The sequence below is a fragment of the Lolium perenne genome, chromosome 7 (genome assembly GCF_019359855.2).
Source record: "Lolium perenne isolate Kyuss_39 chromosome 7, Kyuss_2.0, whole genome shotgun sequence".
NCBI classification, from domain to species: domain Eukaryota; kingdom Viridiplantae; phylum Streptophyta; class Magnoliopsida; order Poales; family Poaceae; genus Lolium; species Lolium perenne.
The window spans coordinates 91,509,125-91,532,556 of NC_067250.2; the positions used below are offsets into that span (position 1 = coordinate 91,509,125).

Here is a 23,432-nt window from a genome sequence, read left to right on the forward strand (position 1 = left end):
GGACTTTTTAGGCATAGATGCATGCTGGATAGCGGTCTATGTACTTTGTCGTAATGCCCAATTAAATCTCACAATACTCATCATAATATGTATGTGCATGGTCATGCCCTCTCTATTTGTCAATTGCCCAACTATAATTTGTTCACCCAACATGCTGTTTATCTTATGGGAGAGACACCTCTAGTGAACTGTGGACCCCGGTCCAATTCTCTATACTGAAATACAATCTACTGCAATACTTGTTCTACTGTTTTCTGCAAACAATCATCTTCCACACAATACGGTTAATCCTTTGTTACAGCAAGCCGGTGAGATTGACAACCTCACTGTTTCGTTGGGGCAAAGTACTTTGGTTGTGTTGTGCAGGTTCCACGTTGGCGCCGGAATCTCTGGTGTTGCGCCGCACTACATCCCGCCGCCATCAACCTTCAACGTGCTTCTTGGCTCCAACTGGTTCGATAAACCTTGGTTTCATACTGAGGGAAAACTTGCCGCTGTACGCATCACACCTTCCTCTTGGGGTTCCCAATGGACGCGTGTTGTACGCGTATCAGAGGAAAATAGAATTTGATAAGGTTTATGAACCTGACCATAATGATCAGAGTAGCGCAGCATCGGAATTGGTTCCGGAAGCGGCCACGACGATCATGGCTCCCATGACTACAAAGTGTTTTAGCCATGGAGATCAAAGTACATATTGAACCTTGTAGGTATGGTTTACTTTGTGATCAAATAAATGATTTGTGGACAAATGATTGATTTTGAACAATGATAAACCAACTACAAACAAAGAAGTTATGATGGGCCCTGACTCCGTTAAAATGGCTATACGCCATGAAATCCAAGATAGATGAATACTTATTGAAAGTAAATGGATCTATAAAAATTGATGAAGCTTGACTTGTCGAAAAGTTGTTTACGACAAAGTTCAAAGAGTTGACTAGTTCTTCTGTAGCAATGCTTATAGTCTATGTGGATTATTCTAGTAATCGCTACATATTTCTTTTATGAGATATGCTAGTAGGATGGCAAAATACATTACTTAACAGAAGTGTGTATTAAAGGTGTATACAAGATACAACCAAGAGTTTTGCTAGTCCATGGAATACTAGATAGGTATACGAACTTCAATTGGATGAAGTAAGTATCGGGGAGTTGGAATCTTCACCAGATGAAATAATCAAAGAGTTTTTGATTTCATCAGAGATGATGAAGAGGCTTGCATTTGCAAGAAATTAAGTGGGAGCGCTGAGACATATTTATAATACTTTATGTAGATGACATATAGTTGGTTATAAATGATGTAATTATATACTTGATTAAAAGATTTCATTGAGAAATTAACTTCAATGAAAGGATATGGACTGAAACAAATTTAGTGTCAAGATCTATGAAGATAGATTGAAACACATAATAAGTTTAAGTCAAAGTACATAGAATGGATATTGAAGTAGTTCAATATAGAAATATTAAGAAAATGTTCTTGTCATGTGAAGGTTTAACAAGACTTGAGTGTATCTGACACTCAATGAGTAAAAAACACATGAGTGATTATAGATCACGAATAATATGTACAAAATCAGATGTCCTATGCTCTGAAAAGTTAGGAGCATATACCAAAATGATTCATGTGATGATCATTGGACAAACAGTAAGAATATCCCTGTGTGCTTTAGAAGAACCAAGGATACATATATAGTTTTATATGGGGTAATGAAAAACAAATCGCTGTAAGATGTTGCACCGATATTTGTTTGATCACATATAAAAATGAAATTCAAATCTCAATTAGGCTAAGTTTTGTTTAAAAGGTAGCACAATGCTAGATTTAGAAGAGTTCTAAATATTGTGACGGATTCTACAAATGAAGGCAGAGTATGTCATTGTTTTGACAATGACTGAGGATGTTAAGTCAAGAGGTTCTTTGAGAACTTGGTGTAGTTCCGATAGTGTCAGAACTTTGAAGCTATATTGTGTGTGACAATATTAGTGACATATTTCAGACCACGGAATTAAGGTTCAACCGAAAGACCAAACATATTTAATGCCGACTCATTTAGAAAATGAATGATGCGTTCAGACGCAAATGAATTGCAAAATACATATGTTTCTGAGCATGTCAGATCCGTTGACTAAAACTTCTTGATAACCCACAAGTATAGGGGGTGTATCGTAGTATTTTCGATAAGTAAGAATGTCGATCCCAACGAGGAGCAGAAGGTGTTGACAAGCAGTTTCGATGAAGGATTCCCTGTAAATGCTCACAGACAAGTATTCAGTGGGTTTTGATGTAACAGTTGAATAAAGTACGAGTAAGTAAAGTGCGAGAGTAACAATTGTAGCGAGTGGCCCAATCCTTTTTAGCGCAAAGGACAAGCCGGTTTGTTTACTTATAATGACCAAACGTTCTCGAGGACACACGGGATTTTAGTCTAGTGCTTTCGCTACATACGGCTAAATAATCTTCATTGTTATGATAAGTGTTGTGTGGGTGAACCTATGCTAATGTACCGCCCTTCCTAGGACTAATACATACTTGTGATTATACCCCTTGCAAGCATCCGCAACTACAAGAAAGTAATTAAGAATAAATCTAACCACAGCCTTAAACTCTGAGATCCTGCTATCCCTCCTGCATCGATATACCAACGGGGGTTTAGGTTTCTGTCACTCCGGCAACCCCGCAATCGGCAAACGAGTACAAGATGCATTCCCCTAGGCCCATAAAGGTGAAGTGTCATGTAGTCGACGTTCACATGACACCACTAGAAGAATAACACCACAACTTAAATATCATACCATTGAATATTACTCAACCATAATTCACTACTAGCATTTAGACTTCACCCATGTCCTCAAGAACTAAACGAACTACTCACGAGACATCATATGGAACATGATCAGAGGTGATATGATGATGAATAACAATCTGAACATAAACCTTGGTTCAATGGTTTCACTCAATAGCATCAACAACAAGTAGAAATTGATACCGGGAGAGTTTCCCCTATCAAACAATCAAGATCAAACCCAAATTGCTACGGCGGTGACGGTGTCCAGCGGTGGAGACGGCAGTGATGATGGTGGAGATGATGATGATGGTGATGGAGATGATGTCCAGCTCGATGACGGTGACGATGGCGTCGATTTCCCCCTCCGGGAGGGAATTTCCCCGGCGGATTCCTGCCCGCCGGAGAGCTCTTTTCTCTCTGGTGTTCTCCGCCCCGCAGAGGCGGCTGTAACTCTTCGTGAGGTACCCTCTGTGGCTTAGGTTTTCGGGACGAAGGGTTTCGCGAAGAAAAGGAGGCGAAAGGGGCTGTGGGGCCCCCACACCACAGGGTGGCGCGGCCAGGCCATGGGCCGCGCCGGCTCGTGGTCCAGCCCCACCTTGGGCCTTCTCAGCTCCTCCTTCTGGCTTCCTTCGTCATCTTGAAAAATAGGATTTTTGGTATAATTTCCTTCCACAGTTGATCTTCCGAAATATTGCATTCTGACGGTGCTTTTTCCAGCAGAATCCTGGCTCCGGTGCTTGATCCTCCAATAGTGATGAAACATGCAAAATAGATGAAATAACATAAGTATTGTGTCCCAATATGAAATATATCAATGAATAACAGCAAATTATGATATAAAATAGTGATGCAAATTGGACGTATCAACTCCCCCCAAGCTTAGACTTCGCTTGTCCCCAAGCGAAACTGAACTCAGTAAACAGGACCACATGTTTATGGAGTGAAGAGTCGATAAATAAAATACGGACAAGAAGCATCATATTCATTCACACAAGACATTCTAGTAAACAACTTCCTCATATAACTCAACTTGAAAACAGTATAAAGTAATCACAAATAAAGGTGCATAAGAAATCATAGTTGGTTATGGCAAACTTCGTTCTTGGTCAGAGAACAATTAACAGATTATACTTATCTCATTGAGCAGCGCTCTCATGTTAAAGTTTATAAGGCACAACTTGCATACTCAATCATAATGGTCTCCTCATGATCATTGATAACTTGCAAAGCTATATTCATTCAGATAAACTTGTACTAAACAAGGAAGAATAAAGGACATGATAAAGCAAATCACAATATAATGGTTTGATCACAACTACTCAAATGCTTGCTTGAGATGGAGGGAAATAGGTTTACTGACTCAACATAAAGTAAAAGACAGGCCCTTCGCAGAGGGAAGCAGTGATTAAATCATGTGCTAGAGCTTTTTCAGTTTTGAAATCATATAGAGATAATAAAAGTAACATTTTGAGAGGTGTTTGTTGTTGTCAACGACTGGTAGCGGGTACTCTAACCCCCTTGCCAGACAACCTTCAAAGAGCGGCTCCCATTTTATTTTTATTTTATGTGGCACTCCTTCCAACCTTTCTTTCAAAAACCATGGCTAACCGAATCCTCGGGTGCCTGCCAACAATCTCATACCATGAAGGAGTGCCTTTTTATTTTAGTTTTATTATGATGATGACACTCCCCCCAACCTTTGCTTACACAAGCCATGGATAACCGAATCCTTCGGGTGCCGTCCATCAATCACATACCATGGAGGAGTGTCTATTTAGTTTAATTAAGTTGGGACTGGGAATCCCATTGCCAGCTCTTTTTGCAGAATTATTGGATAAGCGGATGAAGCCACTAGTCCATTGGTGAAAGTTGCCCAACAAGATTGAAAGATAAAACACCACATACTTCCTCATGAGCTATAAAACATTGACACAAATAAGAGATACTAAGTTTTGAATTGTTTAAAGGTAGCACATGAAGTATTTACTTGGAATGGCAGAAAATACCATGTAGTAGGTAGGTATGGTGGACACAAATGACATAGGTTTGGGCTAAGGTTTGGATGCAGGAGAAGTATTCCCTCTCAGTACAAGTCTTTGGCTAGCAAGGCTAATTAGCAAGCATAAGAGTTGACGGAAACAAACAAATATACACGTGATAGAAACAATCATGCATCTTCCTTGTAAGCACAAACAATTTTAACTTCAGAATAATAAGCTATGAGCTAACAAGAAAGAAAGACAATGAAATAACTACATGTATTTCTCTTTTCTACTTAAACCTCAAAGTGTTGTTGCTATTGACCAATGCTAAGTTTGCCAAAACCAAATAGATTTATTCAATGCTCCCAAAGTGATACCAATACTAACAACAAGGTAAATCATATAATAGAGATTGCAAACTAAAATAAAATGTGCAATATGTAAATGATAAGACTTCTCATTAATATTCCATAACGATAACTCACACCAAGGGATACATAGATAACCAACTAAAGGAGAGATACTTTCAAACTGCAATCCATCTTATATGATAACTTCCCTACTCATGATATGACACTACTTGACAGTTAAAAGTAAAAGGTAGTGATGATGTGATACCGTGGCACTCCCCCAAGCTTGGAACAAACCAAGGGGATGCCAATACCGATGATGAATTACTCCTGCGGCGATGGTGGTGATGAACTCCCGTCATCAAACTTCCAAGGAAGAGGCTCTCCATCAAGAAACGACATCTTGGTCTCAGGAATCCTGAAACTAGCAGCACGGCTTATGTATTTAAACCTGTTTTCATACTCACAGTTCTGATTCTGAACGTCATAGAGTTGTGCTTGGAGCTTGTTGGTGGTGTCGTGAAGTGAGAGGATGTCGCTCCAAAGCTTTGCAGTTTCCTTCTCATGTTCAGCAATGAGTTCAGACACAATCCTGTGGAAGATATCCACCTCACGCTCAGCCATCTTCTTGTATTTGAAAACCTCTTGCTCTAGCTTCTCCATCCTGTCTTCCAAGCTTCCTTCTCCTTTAGGACCCTGGACATCCTTGATCTGCAGTTCTCCTTCAACGAGCAGCAACTCCTTGGGGTGCATCCTCAGCTCCTCCATGTACAAGTTGCCAACATCCTTGCAGGAGCTGTCCTTCGGAGTTTCCGACGAAGACATGATGGCTCTAGATCCGAAGCAAATCCTGGCAGAAATAGCTCGAAACAAAACACGTCGAGAAAACGATATACAGGCCTCCAGGGGTCCGGGGGATTATATAGCAAAAATATTCATGACAAAAGGAAAGTACCAGATCGAACCAGAGTCGGAAAGGAGCGACGAGGCGGCCAGACCATAGGGCGGCGCGGGCCCAGGCCAGGCCACGCCGGCCTATGGTGGCACGCCCTCGTGCGTCTTTTCCACTCCGTTTCGAACTCGTAATTTTTCATATTTTCCAAAAACAGCAAAAATATAGTTCGGAAAGTAAATTGCGAACTTTTCATTACGATCTTGTTACCTATTCAAAGTCGAGTTACGCGGATCGTCAATTTGTCCTTTAATGAAAGCCTCCGGTGTTTCCACTTGAATAATATCAACATCAACATTATAGGAATCACCCGAGATATAATGCTTGAGTCTTTGTCCATTCACCACTTGCGTAGCATTGCCTTGGACAGAGCTGATTTTAATTGCTCCTGAACGATACACCTCCTCAACAACATATGGTCCTTCCCATTTCGAGAGTAATTTCCCTGCAAAGAATCTTCTGAAGACGGAAAAGGTCCCATGAAGTCAAATCCCCAACAATCAAATGGTTCAATAACAAGAGTATAATTCATAGGCATTTCATTACGTCTGGAGATATTACCAACCCTTTGGCATTCATCACAAGATAAAATAAATTTTCTCGCATCCTTGAAGAGAGTTGGCCAATAAAAACCTGATTGTAGAACCTTTTGCGCGGTTCTTTCTCCGGCGTGATGTCCTCCATAAGCACTACCATGACATTTACTCAATATCTCTTGTTGTTCATATTCGGGAACACACCTTCGCAGAATACCATCCACTCCTTCTTTATATAAGTGTGGGTCATCCCAGAAATAATGCCTCAAGTCATAAAAGAATTTCCTCCTTTGCTGAGCTGAAAAGGTTGGAGGCAAGTACTTGGAAACAATAAAGTTAGCATAATCAGCATACCAAGGACTGTCTCGCGAGCTCACCTTTATTACAGCCTATTGTTCATTTGGAAAACTATCATTAACAGGAACAGGATCATAAGCAATATTTTCCAATCTAGACAAATTATCAGCAACAGGATTATCAGCACCCTTCCTATCCACAATATGTAAATCAAATTCTTGCAAAAGAAGTACCCATCTAATAAGCCTCGGCTTAGCATCTTTCTTTGTCATAAGGTATCTAATTGCAGCATGATCAGTATGAATCGTAACTTTTGAATCAACAATATAAGATCTAAATTTATCACAAGCAAAGACTACAGCTAATAATTCTTTTTCAGTTGTAGCATAATTTTTTTGAGCAGCATCAAGAGTTTTACTAGCATAATGAATAACATTCAGTTTTTTATCTACTCGCTGTCCAAGAACAGCGCCTACAGCAAAATCACTAGCATCACACATAATTTCAAATGGTAAGTTCCAATCAGGAGGTTCAACTATAGGAGCAGTTGTTAAGGCTTTCTTTAGAGTTTCAAAAGCTTCCTTACAATCATCATCAAAAACAAAAGGTACGTCTTTTTGAAGAAGATTAGTAAGAGGCTTTGAAATCTTGGAGAAATCTTTAATAAATCTCCTATAAAACCCAGCATGACCAAGAACACTACGAATACCTTTAACATCCCTCGGATAGGGCATCTTCTCAATTGCTTCAACTTTAGCTCTATCAACTTCAATACCTCTCTCAGAAATTTTATGTCCCAATACAATTCCTTCATTAACCATAAAGTGGCATTTCTCCCAATTAAGAACAAGGTTAGTTTCTTCACATCTCTGCAAAACTTTATCAAGGTTTCGCAAGCAACTATCAAAAGAATTCCCATAGACGGAAAAATCATCCATGAATACTTCCACAATACTCTCACAAAAGCCATGAAAAATAGCAGACATGCATCTTTGAAAAGTAGCAGGAGCATTACATAAACCAAAGGGCATACGCCTATAAGCATAAGTTCCATAGGGACAAGTAAAAGTGGTTTTCTCTTGATCTTTAGTTTTAACAGCAATTTGTCAAAACCCAGAATAACCATCAAGAAAGCAAAAATGAGTATTTTTAGACAATCTTTCTAGCATTTGATCAATAAATGGTAAAGGGTAATGATCTTTCTTAGTAACTTTATTAACTTTTCGAAAATCAATGCACATTCTATACCCTACAACTACTCTTTGAGGGATGAGCTCATCATTATCATTAGGCACAACAGTCATTCCTCCTTTCTTGGGAACGCAATGCACAGGACTAACCCATCTACTATCAGCAATATGATATATAATACCAGCTTCAAGAAGTTTTAATACCTCATTCCTTACCACCTCCTTCATCTTTGGAATTAGACGACGCTGATGTTCAACAACAGGCTTTGCATCATCTTCCATATTAATAGCATGTTGGCAAATAGAAGGAGAAATCCCCTTCAAATCATCAAGAGTGTAGCCAATAGCTCCTCGGTGTTTCTTCAATATTTCCAAACCTCAATCTCTGAAAGCTTAGAACTAATAATAACAGGATATATTTTCTTATCATCAATATGAGCATATTTAAGATTATCAGGCAAAGGCTTTAAATCAAAAACAGGATCTTCCTTTGGTGGTGGTGTTGTACCCAAATCTTACACCGGTAAATCATGCTTGAGAATAGGTTGGCGAAGAAAAATTTCCTCAAGCTCATCTCTTTCTTTCCTAAAAACTTCACTCTCGCTATTCTCCAAATGTTGCTGCAAAGGATTATGTCACATCCCGGAATTTTCTAAATTTCGGAATGTAAAATAAAATTTAATTTAATGCGTGATTGATTGAACTTGATTGAAAATTCACAAAGAATTAAAACTTTTTAAAGTTATTTACTAATTAATTTAAAAATAGTGTTTTCAAAAACTTTTGGTTTCAAAGTATTCAAAATCAAACATATCTTTGTGTTCAAGGTTTTCAAAATCCTTAATGCATTTTTATTTGAGAAAACAAAACGTTAGAAAACTCTATTTGCAAAATATTGCCAAAGTTGCCATTTAGGCCAAGTGCAAATAATTATTAATTTATTTTCATAAATGGTTTTTAAACAGGTTCCTTGTTATCCTAAAACACTATTTTGATTTTTACAAAGTTTTAGAAACTTGTTCGGTGAGCATATGTTGAAACTATTCACACATAGCCATAATGGCATAGTAGTAATAAAATGCTATAAAATAATAAATTGTAAAATTTAAGTCCTTTTATTGTTCTATGCTGATCAAAATAATTTTACAAACTCGTAGAATTTCGTTTCACTCAAATCGAAATTATGAAACTCATTTTATAAAAGAAACAAGTAATAGAGAAAAAAAAAGAAAAAGAAAAAGAAAACAAAACGGGCCGGCCACCCGGCCGACCGGCCCAGCAGCGGCCAGGCCAAGCCCACCGGCCGACCGACCGAGCCAGCCACGCCACCATCCATCGATCGGTTCCTCACGAACCAGAGAATCCCCTATTGATAAAACTTATCTCCACTTAAACATAGATTTCTTGAGCTATACAACTCCGATTTCAGATCCGTTTGTTTCTACGCGTTCCTAACTTCGAGACCCACCTATTCCACCGACCTATGGTCTATATAAACTCTCCACCAGACCGCAGTTTCGTTTTCCCTTTCCTCCTCTCGAAACCCTACATCAACGAAATCTTAACTCGTTGATTTGACCACCAAAACTACCTCGAATCACCTCGGGCTCTACACGAAAGTTGTAGATCTCGTCGAGATCTTTCAATCCCGACCAATCTCATCTCTTTTCATCCACCATACACGAATAATTTCGCTTCGCAAGGCGTCAGGTCTGACAAAGGGAATCTCCAATTTGTTCGTGCTCGTTCCACGAAATCCAAATTCCTTTGGTGAGTATGTAGATCTGATCATCCTCTACAACTTTCATGTTGAAAGTTTTTCGATTTGACGTACGGATTTATCGCTCATCTACAGATCTATTTCGAGTCAACCGGAGCCAAATCGAGTTTCAAAACCATCTCGAATCGTCATGACCTCAACACGGAAGTTGTTCCTCTCGTCAAGATCTTTCAATTGCCGCAAGTTTCACCTTGTTTCGTTCACCGAGCAAGGAGAAAATCGTGTTGCAAGATTCAGATCTTATAAGGTATAACCCAGATCTTGTCAAACACATTAATCCATTGTGAAAAGTAATTTATGCGTTAGATAGATCTATTAATTCTATACAACTTTGATGTAGAAAGTTTTTCCATCTGAGCAAATTTTTCTGTCAACTTTATGACATCATCATGACATCAGCATAGTCAACTCAGTCTGGTCAAAGTCAAATCATGCGGTCAGCGGTACGGTCAGCGGTACGGTCAGCAGTACAGTCAGCAGTACGGTCAGCAGTCAACTGTACAGTCAGCAGTCAACTATACAGTACAGTCAGCGTCTCAGTCAAACTCGGTCAAACTAATTTTAAATGTAAATTTTAAATATCAGATTATGTGTCTAACTTAGAAATTCATTATAAAATCATCTAGAGGTCCAAAATTTACAAACTTTATATCGTTGGAAAGCTTATAACATGTAGAATCCAAATGTGCAAGAATACTGTATATGTTATGTATTAGTTTTCGAATCATAATTCAAATGATTTAATCAATCCTTTTTCACTATAAAAATTATATCAAATAATCTACTAGTCCAAATTTAACAAATTTGTACTTTCTGGAATCCTCAGATCATGTACTTCAACTTGGTATAGGAGTTGTACAACTTTGACACGTGCACAAACTTGCTTTAGTAAAATCTATACAAATCAGTATTTTGACGATAATTCAAATTCTATAAATCGTTTTCGAATAATTCCAATTGCCCTATTCTTGTGTTGCTGTAACCTATCCAGGGAAGTCAAGTTTAATTTTTACTACACTTAATGCTTGCGGTAGGTAATTAATAAGGTTGTATATGTTAAGTAGATACTCAATAATGTTTTCTAAACCAAATTAAATATCCAGGAAACTTTATTATTATTGCACTTATCAGATAACACACTAATACCACTAGACACTCTATCTTGAACTAATATCGTGTCTATCCAAATGCATTTTCATTCACTCCTTTGACTAGTTTAAAACTATTCAACTTACAAATGAGTAATTTGAGTAATGTCATGTATCATTTGTTTATACCCAAGCCTATGTGTAACTCATACTAACTTAGTAAGTGTTGTCACACTTTACTAAATAATATTTTGAGTTGCGTCATTTGAGACTCATGTGATTTTATCACATGGATCATATCATTTTTCCCATCCTTGAGTAGCAAACAACAATTGACCATAGGTTCTTATCAACCACTTTTCTTCTAAGCACTTGACTTAGATAATCATTTCCTTTTTCAAGTATTTGATCCATCCAATCAATATCTCCAATTCATATCTTGCAAGCCAAACCTCATGCCATATCTTCTTTAACCGATGATTAAAACACATTGATTAACTACATGATTGTTTGCTTGGTTTGGTTTTATTGTTGTCGAATGGTGTGTTTATGTTGTGCTATATTCTATGTTATAGTTCGTACGGAGAGGCACGTATTTTGAATAAGAGAAGTGAACGCGCTTCGACTACCAAAAAGGCAAGTGACACTCAATTACCTACCTATTTTGTTAAGCATTAGTGTTTTATAAATTAGTATGCATGGTAGGAATTTGTTTTCGAAAGTTATGCTATGCTTATCAATCCCGTGAGTGTATAGTCACCATGAACCCTTGCTAGCATTCTTAGTTTGCCTAGCAATAACAAAATGCCATTGCTGATTTGATTATTATGGATTGTGAGTATTGGGAATTAAAATTAACAACCTTAATGAAACACCTGGGTGGATTGGTTGAATGGTGGGCGGCTACTCAGGGCCACAGGACTCCTGTCTAGTACTTGTCTTGTGGTTGTCTTCGCCTGGGGGTGCGCATAAGTTGAGTGGCTACTCAGGGCCACATGACTCCTGTCTAGTACTTGTCATGTGGTTGTCGTCGCCTGAGATGTGCACTTGTGGTTGGCCACTCAGGATTAAAGAGATTACTATGTCGTCCATGTTTTAGTTAGCTTCCAGTGCAGCCTTATGGTATTATGGGCTCTGCCGGGATTAAGTAAGTTGTGAGGTCAAACTTGTTGCTAGACATGATGATGTGGCGACGGCCAAACGGGAACGGGTCTAGCTAGTTATGGTTGAAGCCTCCTTCTGAAAGATCTTGTCTCATTTCTTCTCTTGGGAAGGGTGGGTCGTAAGGTGAAAGTGCACAACCTCTCGAGAGTAAACCTAAGATCTTAGCCGTGTCCCCGGTTACGGACAATTTGAGCTTCTAGGCAAGGAATGTACGGAAGAATCTCATCATTGTTTTTCTGAATGTATTTAAAATTTGATCAACCTTCAAAAACTCATGGGAGATGTAACCATGTGATTATTCTAAAACCCATGGAGGATTTAACCATGGTGTGATTTCATAATGTCACTCAAAGATTTTCAAAAATGTTTTGTTTTGAAATAAAATGTAGGATAAAATTGGCTTAATGCAAATTTGCCTAAACTCCACTTGCCAAATATCATGTAGATAGTCATGCCCAAAACTGCCACCATATAAGTGTCATTTGCCAGTACATCATTGTACTGACCTCCATTCGTGGGGCTGCATATTCAAACGTGCAGGATTTTCTGAGGAGAAGTACGTGGTAGGATCTCGAGTCTGCATTCCAACATGACTGCCTGTGGCACATGAAGATGATGAAGGCTCATTGCTGATTTACTTTCCGCTGTGTTATTCTGAGCTAGTCCATGTGACTATGCAAATTGTAAGGTTTTACTTTACCCTTTGGATCAACGATGCAGTAATTTGATACTATTGCAATGATTACTATATTTTGTAATGTGTGTGCTATCAGTGATCCCGGGAATAGCACTATACACAGGTATCTTGCCTTTATTAAAAGGTAGGGTGCTACAGAATGGTATCAGAGCATAGTGTTGCCTGTAGGATCGAGACCCTAGGTTTGGATTAGAAATAGGAAGTCCCTAGGATGAAAAATTTGTCTAATCCTATTTCAAAAAAAAAGACGTTTGCTTTGTGAAACCTCTTGTATTCTCATCTACACCATTTTCAAAATTGTTTTCTTCCTTTCTTTAGATGACCCCCTTATCAAAACTATTAACAAGGACCGATGAAGACCGTGTGCCTGAAGTTGGAACTGATGCTTCATGTGATATTCTTCGACTCCGCAAGAAGTGTTTCATGGAAGACCAATGAAGAATTTGAAGAAAGACTTCGATGCAGACTGCACAACACACAAAGATACACTGAAGGACTAGAATAGAATCTTGATACATCCAAAGCAGAAATAGAGTAGACCACCATTAGCTATCTTTTAGCGAACCAACGATAAAGTAACAAAATATTGATCATACCAAATTGAGGTATGACCATGCTAGTTTGTTTGTGTTAAACCATGTTGCTTGATGCTTGTTAGATGATTGTTGTTTGCTGAATTGCTATGATCTGCGGTGTTGGGTAGGAATCTTCTTTAGACCTTTCTATCTATTCTCATCTATACCCAACCCAGAGAATGTTTTCTCGGCAACTTGCCATGAAGACAACAGTAGTGAAAACGGCCTTGATATTTCCTATCAAGATGAAGAAGAGTAGAGTAAGAGTTCCGCAAAACCCTAGCTAGGGATCGACAGAAATGTTTTCAAAACAATTCAATAATGGGGATTGAAACATTGATTCAATTCTCCATGGAAGTTTTTTTATCAAACTTGTGAGGTTGACCAAGTGTTAGAATACGAGATTCAATAAATCAAATACGGAGTAATGATTTGGTTGCAGGATGGATTGATCACCCTTCCTACTACTCTTATTATTCACTTTCGTAATATTGACTTTGCGAATCTAGAGTGACACACCTACAAAAGAGATGTCGGCGAATAAGCCTAAACCTTAGGGTGGATAAATAGTATACCCTTATAGTAGGCAAGTGCTGCCAAGCGTAGGACTACGTTTAGTTTGAAAATCTAGCCTCTAGATGAAAAGTGGCGGAAGGATGTCGAAGACACCAAGAAGAAAAAGATGAAAGATGACATGAAGTTTACACATCTTGGTCTCTTGATTGACCCAAAGAGTGACCATCAGTGTCAGAAGTAGTTTAACAACCAACCATTTGGATTAGAAGCCTTACTACGAAGAAAACCTATTCGGCTCACCTTGGAGAGATATGATGTTCACTATATGTGAATAAAACATTCACCGATTGGATACTAACTCAGAAGTCATAAGCCATAGATGTTTTCAAAAGATGACCTGTTGTCAAGCCATATCCTCAGATGTGCCAAGCCATAACCAAGTTCAGCTTAGCTTAAGCCCAATACCTAAGAATACCTACAGAAGTATCTTTTAAGGGTGGTAGAAGCTATACCCTTGTATTATGTATTTACACCGGATGCCGCATGAGATAGGTATTTGGAGAAGGTATCATAAGGAGTTCCCCATGACCAAGTGTTCTTAAGTAAAAGATAATACCCAGGGGATGAGTGCCCTCATATGAATGGATATAGTGGATGGTATGATCTTATATGGTTTAGAGTAACCTTTTCAAAACCCAAGGTTGACTTCCAAATCTCCTCGGAGATGTTCGAAAAGAAGCAATAGTGATTATGAAACTATTAGAAAACCTGAGCCCAAAACCTTTTCTTTCTAGCCTTTCTCAAATCTCGAGGACAAGATTTTTTCTAAGGGTGGTAGTCTGTCACATCCCGGAATTTTCTAAATTTCGGAATGTAAAATAAAATTTAATTTAATGCGTGATTGATTGAACTTGATTGAAAATTCACAAAGAATTAAAACTTTTTAAAGTTATTTACTAATTAATTTAAAAATAGTGTTTTCAAAAACTTTTGGTTTCAAAGTATTCAAAATCAAACATATCTTTGTGTTCAAGGTTTTCAAAATCCTTAATGCATTTTTATTTGAGAAAACAAAACGTTAGAAAACTCTATTTGCAAAATATTGCCAAAGTTGCCATTTAGGCCAAGTGCAAATAATTATTAATTTATTTTCATAAATGGTTTTTAAACAGGTTCCTTGTTATCCTAAAACACTATTTTGATTTTTACAAAGTTTTAGAAACTTGTTCGGTGAGCATATGTTGAAACTATTCACACATAGCCATAATGGCATAGTAGTAATAAAATGCTATAAAATAATAAATTGTAAAATTTAAGTCCTTTTATTGTTCTATGCTGATCAAAATAATTTTACAAACTCGTAGAATTTCGTTTCACTCAAATCGAAATTATGAAACTCATTTTATAAAAGAAACAAGTAATAGAGAAAAAAAAAGAAAAAGAAAAAGAAAACAAAACGGGCCGGCCACCCGGCCGACCGGCCCAGCAGCGGCCAGGCCAAGCCCACCGGCCGACCGACCGAGCCAGCCACGCCACCATCCATCGATCGGTTCCTCACGAACCAGAGAATCCCGTATTGATAAAACTTATCTCCACTTAAACATAGATTTCTTGAGCTATACAACTCCGATTTCAGATCCGTTTGTTTCTACGCGTTCCTAACTTCGAGACCCACCTATTCCACCGACCTATGGTCTATATAAACTCTCCACCAGACCGCAGTTTCGTTTTCCCTTTCCTCCTCTCGAAACCCTACATCAACGAAATCTTAACTCGTTGATTTGACCACCAAAACTACCTCGAATCACCTCGGGCTCTACACGAAAGTTGTAGATCTCGTCGAGATCTTTCAATCCCGACCAATCTCATCTCTTTTCATCCACCATACACGAATAATTTCGCTTCGCAAGGCGTCAGGTCTGACAAAGGGAATCTCCAATTTGTTCGTGCTCGTTCCACGAAATCCAAATTCCTTTGGTGAGTATGTAGATCTGATCATCCTCTACAACTTTCATGTTGAAAGTTTTTCGATTTGACGTACGGATTTATCGCTCATCTACAGATCTATTTCGAGTCAACCGGAGCCAAATCGAGTTTCAAAACCATCTCGAATCGTCATGACCTCAACACGGAAGTTGTTCCTCTCGTCAAGATCTTTCAATTGCCGCAAGTTTCACCTTGTTTCGTTCACCGAGCAAGGAGAAAATCGTGTTGCAAGATTCAGATCTTATAAGGTATAACCCAGATCTTGTCAAACACATTAATCCATTGTGAAAAGTAATTTATGCGTTAGATAGATCTATTAATTCTATACAACTTTGATGTAGAAAGTTTTTCCATCTGAGCAAATTTTTCTGTCAACTTTATGACATCATCATGACATCAGCATAGTCAACTCAGTCTGGTCAAAGTCAAACTGCGGTCAGCGGTACGGTCAGCGGTACGGTCAGCAGTACAGTCAGCAGTACGGTCAGCAGTCAACTGTACAGTCAGCAGTCAACTATACAGTACAGTCAGCGTCTCAGTCAAACTCGGTCAAACTAATTTTAAATGTAAATTTTAAATATCAGATTATGTGTCTAACTTAGAAATTCATTATAAAATCATCTAGAGGTCCAAAATTTACAAACTTTATATCGTTGGAAAGCTTATAACATGTAGAATCCAAATGTGCAAGAATACTGTATATGTTATGTATTAGTTTTCGAATCATAATTCAAATGATTTAATCAATCCTTTTTCACTATAAAAATTATATCAAATAATCTACTAGTCCAAATTTAACAAATTTGTACTTTCTGGAATCCTCAGATCATGTACTTCAACTTGGTATAGGAGTTGTACAACTTTGACACGTGCACAAACTTGCTTTAGTAAAATCTATACAAATCAGTATTTTGACGATAATTCAAATTCTATAAATCGTTTTCGAATAATTCCAATTGCCCTATTCTTGTGTTGCTGTAACCTATCCAGGGAAGTCAAGTTTAATTTTTACTACACTTAATGCTTGCGGTAGGTAATTAATAAGGTTGTATATGTTAAGTAGATACTCAATAATGTTTTCTAAACCAAATTAAATATCCAGGAAACTTTATTATTATTGCACTTATCAGATAACACACTAATACCACTAGACACTCTATCTTGAACTAATATCGTGTCTATCCAAATGCATTTTCATTCACTCCTTTGACTAGTTTAAAACTATTCAACTTACAAATGAGTAATTTGAGTAATGTCATGTATCATTTGTTTATACCCAAGCCTATGTGTAACTCATACTAACTTAGTAAGTGTTGTCACACTTTACTAAATAATATTTTGAGTTGCGTCATTTGAGACTCATGTGATTTTATCACATGGATCATATCATTTTTCCCATCCTTGAGTAGCAAACAACAATTGACCATAGGTTCTTATCAACCACTTTTCTTCTAAGCACTTGACTTAGATAATCATTTCCTTTTTCAAGTATTTGATCCATCCAATCAATATCTCCAATTCATATCTTGCAAGCCAAACCTCATGCCATATCTTCTTTAACCGATGATTAAAACACATTGATTAACTACATGATTGTTTGCTTGGTTTGGTTTTATTGTTGTCGAATGGTGTGTTTATGTTGTGCTATATTCTATGTTATAGTTCGTACGGAGAGGCACGTATTTTGAATAAGAGAAGTGAACGCGCTTCGACTACCAAAAAGGCAAGTGACACTCAATTACCTACCTATTTTGTTAAGCATTAGTGTTTTATAAATTAGTATGCATGGTAGGAATTTGTTTTCGAAAGTTATGCTATGCTTATCAATCCCAGTAGTGTATAGTCACCATGAACCCTTGCTAGCATTCTTAGTTTGCCTAGCAATAACAAAATGCCATTGCTGATTTGATTATTATGGATTGTGAGTATTGGGAATTAAAATTAACAACCTTAATGAAACACCTGGGTGGATTGGTTGAATGGTGGGCGGCTACTCAGGGCCACAGGACTCCTGTCTAGTACTTGTCTTGTGGTTGTCTTCGCCTGGGGGTGCGCATAAGTTGAGTGGCTACTCAGGGCCACATGACTCCTGTCTAGTACTTGTCATGTGGTTGTCGTCGCCTGAGATGTGCACTTGTGGTTGGCCACTCAGGATTAAAGAGATTACTATGTCGTCCATGTTTTAGTTAGCTTCCAGTGCAGCCTTATGGTATTATGGGCTCTGCCGGGATTAAGTAAGTTGTGAGGTCAAACTTGTTGCTAGACATGATGATGTGGCGACGGCCAAACGGGAACGGGTCTAGCTAGTTATGGTTGAAGCCTCCTTCTGAAAGATCTTGTCTCATTTCTTCTCTTGGGAAGGGTGGGTCGTAAGGTGAAAGTGCACAACCTCTCGAGAGTAAACCTAAGATCTTAGCCGTGTCCCCGGTTACGGACAATTTGAGCTTCTAGGCAAGGAATGTACGGAAGAATCTCATCATTGTTTTTCTGAATGTATTTAAAATTTGATCAACCTTCAAAAACTCATGGGAGATGTAACCATGTGATTATTCTAAAACCCATGGAGGATTTAACCATGGTGTGATTTCATAATGTCACTCAAAGATTTTCAAAAATGTTTTGTTTTGAAATAAAATGTAGGATAAAATTGGCTTAATGCAAATTTGCCTAAACTCCACTTGCCAAATATCATGTAGATAGTCATGCCCAAAACTGCCACCATATAAGTGTCATTTGCCAGTACATCATTGTACTGACCTCCATTCGTGGGGCTGCATATTCAAACGTGCAGGATTTTCTGAGGAGAAGTACGTGGTAGGATCTCGAGTCTGCATTCCAACATGACTGCCTGTGGCACATGAAGATGATGAAGGCTCATTGCTGATTTACTTTCCGCTGTGTTATTCTGAGCTAGTCCATGTGACTATGCAAATTGTAAGGTTTTACTTTACCCTTTGGATCAACGATGCAGTAATTTGATACTATTGCAATGATTACTATATTTTGTAATGTGTGTGCTATCAGTGATCCCGGGAATAGCACTATACACAGGTATCTTGCCTTTATTAAAAGGTAGGGTGCTACAGATTATTAGGAACAAGAACAATAGATGCACACTGCTCCATTTTAAAATCATCACTAGGCAAATCAGCTTTATAAGCAGTTTTGGTAAATTTAGAGAAGTTAAACTCATAAGATTCACCAGCAAATTTAGTCAAAATTTTCTCTTTCTTGCAATCTATAATAGCTCCACAAGTATTTAGAAAAGGTCTACCAAAAATAATAGGACAATAATCACTAGCAGCAGAACCAAGTACCAAAAAGTCAGCAGGATATTTAATCTTACCGCATAAAACTTCCACATCTCGAACAATACCAATTGGAGAAATAGTTTCTCTATTAGCCAGTTGAATAACCACATCAATATCTTCAAGTTCACAAGAATCAATTTCGTGCATAATCTCCGTGTAAAGCTCATAAGGAATAGCACTAACACTTGCACCAATATCACATAAACCATAATAGCAATGATCACCAATTCTAACAGATAGCATAGGAACACTAACTTGTTTGGGTTTATTAGGATGTGAAACAATATTAGAAGCATCTTCACAGAAAATAATATGACCATCCTCCACATTTTCAGTCACAAGATCTTTAACTATTGCAACAGCAGGTTCAACTTTTATTTGTTCTTCAGGTTCTACATGTTTCTTTTCACTTTTATGAACCGCACTATTTATAACAGAGTACTCCTTCATTTTAGCAGGGAAAGGAGTTTTTTCAATATAAGCTTCAGGAATAACATGATCAGCAGTTTCAACTACAACGCATTTATTAATAGATGAATCAATTTTATCTTTATACGGTTCATGATACTTATCAAAATTCTTCTTAGGCAATTCATAATGAGAGGCAAAAGCTTTATAAAGATTTGCAGCAACTTGAGAATCAAGACCATATGTAGCACTCATATTATGAAATTTATCAGTATCCATAAAATCTTCAATGCATTTATAATCATAAATTATACCTGATTCTCTATCCTTGTCGTTCTCCCAACCTTCAGTATTTTCTTGGATCCGATCAAGAAGGTCCCTTTTAAACTCTTCTTTGTTGCGTGTAAATGATCCAGAACAAGAAGTATCCAGCAAGGTCTTGTCTTGAAAAGAAAGTCTTGCATAGAAATTATCAATAATGACATTACCAGGAAGCTCATGAATGGGGCATTTGAGCATTAAAGACTTCAATCTCCCCCAAGCTTGGGCAATACTTTCTCCATCATGAGGCCAGAAATTATATATGCGGTTCCGATCCTTGTGAATTTCACTTGGAGGATAGAACTTAGAATAAAACCGGGGCACAATATCATTCCATTCAAGAGAATCCCCATTATCCAGTAATTTATACCAATGCGCCGCTTTACCAGACAGCGATATAGAGAATAGTTTCTTTCTAACTTCATTCATAGCAATACCTGCACATTTGAATAACCCGCATAATTCATGCAAAAATAGTAAATGATCACCGGGATGGACAGTTCCATCCCCTTCATAGCGGTTATCCATAACACGTTCAATAATTTTCATAGGTATTTTATATGGTATCACTTCCTCACCTGGCGCCTCATCCACTACCATTGCAGTAGTAGTAGATTTCCCAAATAGAAATTGAAGAGAAGATCTCTCCATAATGACTTATAGCAGCAGGCAGAAATAAAATCAGCACAAACAGTAAAGGTTTTCCTTACCAATTCCACTTACCAATAGCGCTTCACTCCCCGGCAACGGCGCCAGAAAATAGTCTTGATAACCCACAAGTATAGGGGGTGTATCGTAGTATTTTCGATAAGTAAGAATGTCGATCCCAACGAGGAGCTGAAGGTGTTGACAAGCAGTTTCGATGAAGGATTCCCTGTAAATGCTCACAGACAAGTATTCAGTGGGTTTTGATGTAACAGTTGAATAAAGTACGAGTAAGTAAAGTGCGAGAGTAACAATTGCAGCGAGTGGCCCAATCCTTTTTAGCGCAAAGGACAAGCCGGTTTGTTTACTTATAATGATGTTATCACCAGAATTTGACCGAGACAGAGGTGGGCCGCGATCAAGATGGACTTGAAGATTATATACGGAAGAAATACGTGAATCGGCCTTATATGCAAAGTTTGGGCTAGTTTGCCCTTGTATCTGTAATATAGTAGATCGCATCTTAGATTAGAAGATAGAGTTTGACCCGTGCACGGTTAGGTGCACGCCTAAATTAGAAAGTCCCCTGGACTATAAATATGTATCTAGGGTTTATGGAATAAACAACAACCAACGTTCACCACAAATCAATCTCGGCGCATCGCCAACTCCTTCGTCTCGAGGGTTTCTACCGGTAAGCATCATGCTGCCTAGATCGCATCTTGCGATCTAGGCAGCACAAGCTTATTTCGTTGTTCATGCGTTGCTCGTACTGAAGCCTTTTTGATGGCGAGCAACGTAGTTATCTTAGATGTGTTAGGGTTAGCATTGTTCTTCGTATCATATGCTGTCGTAGTGCAACCCTTATACATCTAGCCGCCCTTACACCTATCTTAGGTGTAGGGGCGGCACCCCGCTTGATCATTATTTAGTAGATCCGATCCGTTACGGTTGCTCCTTGTTCTTCAAGGATTAGTTTAATATCTGCAATAGTTAGGCCTTACAAAGGGTTGGAGGATCCAGCGATGCGTAGGGTGTCGTTTGCTAGCCCTAGACAGGATGTTCCGAGGATCAACCTCGTGTTGGTTTTTAGGCCTTGTCTAGGACCGGCTTACGATCACCGTACGTGACCGCGAGGCCCAATCGTGAGTAGGATGATCCGATTATGCGGTGAAAACCCTAAATCGTCGTAGATCGCTTTAGCTTTATCTTGATCAAGCAGGACCACCATATATTCGTGCACCTCGTACGAATCATGGGTGGATCGGCTCATTGAGCCGATTCACAGATAACACGAGAGCCGATCGAGGCTCGTATTTAATGTTTACGTGTATGCCATGCGGAAACTAAGCGAGGCATCTCCATCACCTTCCTGACCAGGTATAGGTCAGGTGGCACGCCCTTGCACCAGCATCGGACGTGCGTACCAGAGGCTTTGCGGGCCGTCGCTCGGAGGGACCAGGGCCAGCCGCAGCCCTAAGTTGTTCCCGGCTCTACTGTGTTGCCCGTCGTTGCTCGCCGGTGGGTTTCTGACCGCAACACATTCTGGCACGCCCGGTGGGACAAGCTTCGACATCAACCACATCGCCATCTACATCTGAGATGGCGGACGGCACTCCAGTCACGTACGAGGATCTAACCGACGAGCTCAAGAAGAAGTATGACGAGGTCAAAGCAATCCTCGAAGCCGACCTCATCGGCTCGTTTCACAGAACCCGTTCACATGGCATCAGGTGGAAGGGGTTCTCGCCTGATGGTGCGCTCGATGGGATAGACCTCTCTGCCCCGTCAGAAGAACGCACCAGGTCCCTACGTCAGGAGATCAACTACATGGTGGCTCACTCGCTGCACCGCCACTCTGAGAACCTGGTGAACACTTTGGAGCGTGTCGCTCTCCGGGTGGTCCAGGAGATCATGAGGCACCAGTACTCTCCGTCAGGACCAGCTCTCGGGACACACCAAGGAGAGATGCCACTCCAGTCCCGTCCACCGCTGCCATTTGCGTTGGCAGCACCAGAAGTGCCGAATTCACCGGCATTCGTCGTCTACAAGATCGGTGGTGACCCTAGTGACTGCCAGTTCTTGCATGAGGCGCCTAAGGAGATCCCTCACGGGTACATGTGCACATACGTGCCGGGCTGCGTGGCGGGCGCTCACAAACCAGGCCGCAACATCAGGGACTTCTGGGAAAGCAGGAGGAACGTCAGCGACAGATCTTGAGAAGTAGACGTGGCTAGCTAAGTATGCCACTCCGACGAACCTCCAGAGCTCAGCTCCTGCAGTTGGCTCAGAGCTGGAAAAGCAAGCATGGCTGGCTAAGTACGCCACCCCGGCGAATCTTCAGAGTTCGACTCCTGCAGCCAGCACCGCGGATCAGATCAGTACGATCCTGAGGGACCAGTTCGGCATGGTGCCGAAAAGGAGGACAATCGGCTATTCCAAGCCGTACCCCGATGAATACGAGTTGGTCCCGCTACCACCCAAGTATCGGCTCCCTGACTTCTCCAAGTTCAGTGGATTAGATGGTTCCAGCTCCATCGAGCATGTGAGCCGATATTTGGCACAGCTAGGAACGGCCTCAGCGTCGGATCCACTACGCGTGAGGTTCTTCGCACAGTCCCTCACGGGATCGGCTTTCGGGTGGTACACTTCGTTGCCACCGGACTCGATCCGGACTTGGAAGCAGTTGGAAGAGCAGTTCCACATGCAGTTTCACTCAGAAGCTTCCGAGTCTGGCCTTGCCGATCTAGCACAGATACGTCAGAAGCATGGAGAAACTGTGGCAGAATACATCCAGCGCTTCAGAAATCTGAGGAACCGATGTTATTCGGCTCGTGTGACT

The 23,432-nt window shown here is 39.5% G+C and overlaps 2 long non-coding RNA genes across 2 annotated transcripts; both read left to right on the top strand.

The window, feature by feature from the left end:
- Window positions 1–9,521: 9,521 nt before the first annotated feature.
- On the top strand, window positions 9,522–12,928 carry LOC127316675 (uncharacterized). Its single transcript, XR_007860571.2, has 4 exons — window positions 9,522–9,869; window positions 9,955–10,126; window positions 11,543–11,603; window positions 12,672–12,928. It is a non-coding gene; the product is annotated as an uncharacterized lncRNA (long non-coding RNA).
- A 2,606-nt stretch (window positions 12,929–15,534) lies between these two features.
- On the top strand, window positions 15,535–18,953 carry LOC127316674 (uncharacterized). The gene is made up of 4 exons (XR_007860570.2): window positions 15,535–15,896; window positions 15,982–16,153; window positions 17,568–17,628; window positions 18,697–18,953. It is a non-coding gene; the product is annotated as an uncharacterized lncRNA (long non-coding RNA).
- The last annotated feature ends 4,479 nt before the right edge of the window (window positions 18,954–23,432 follow it).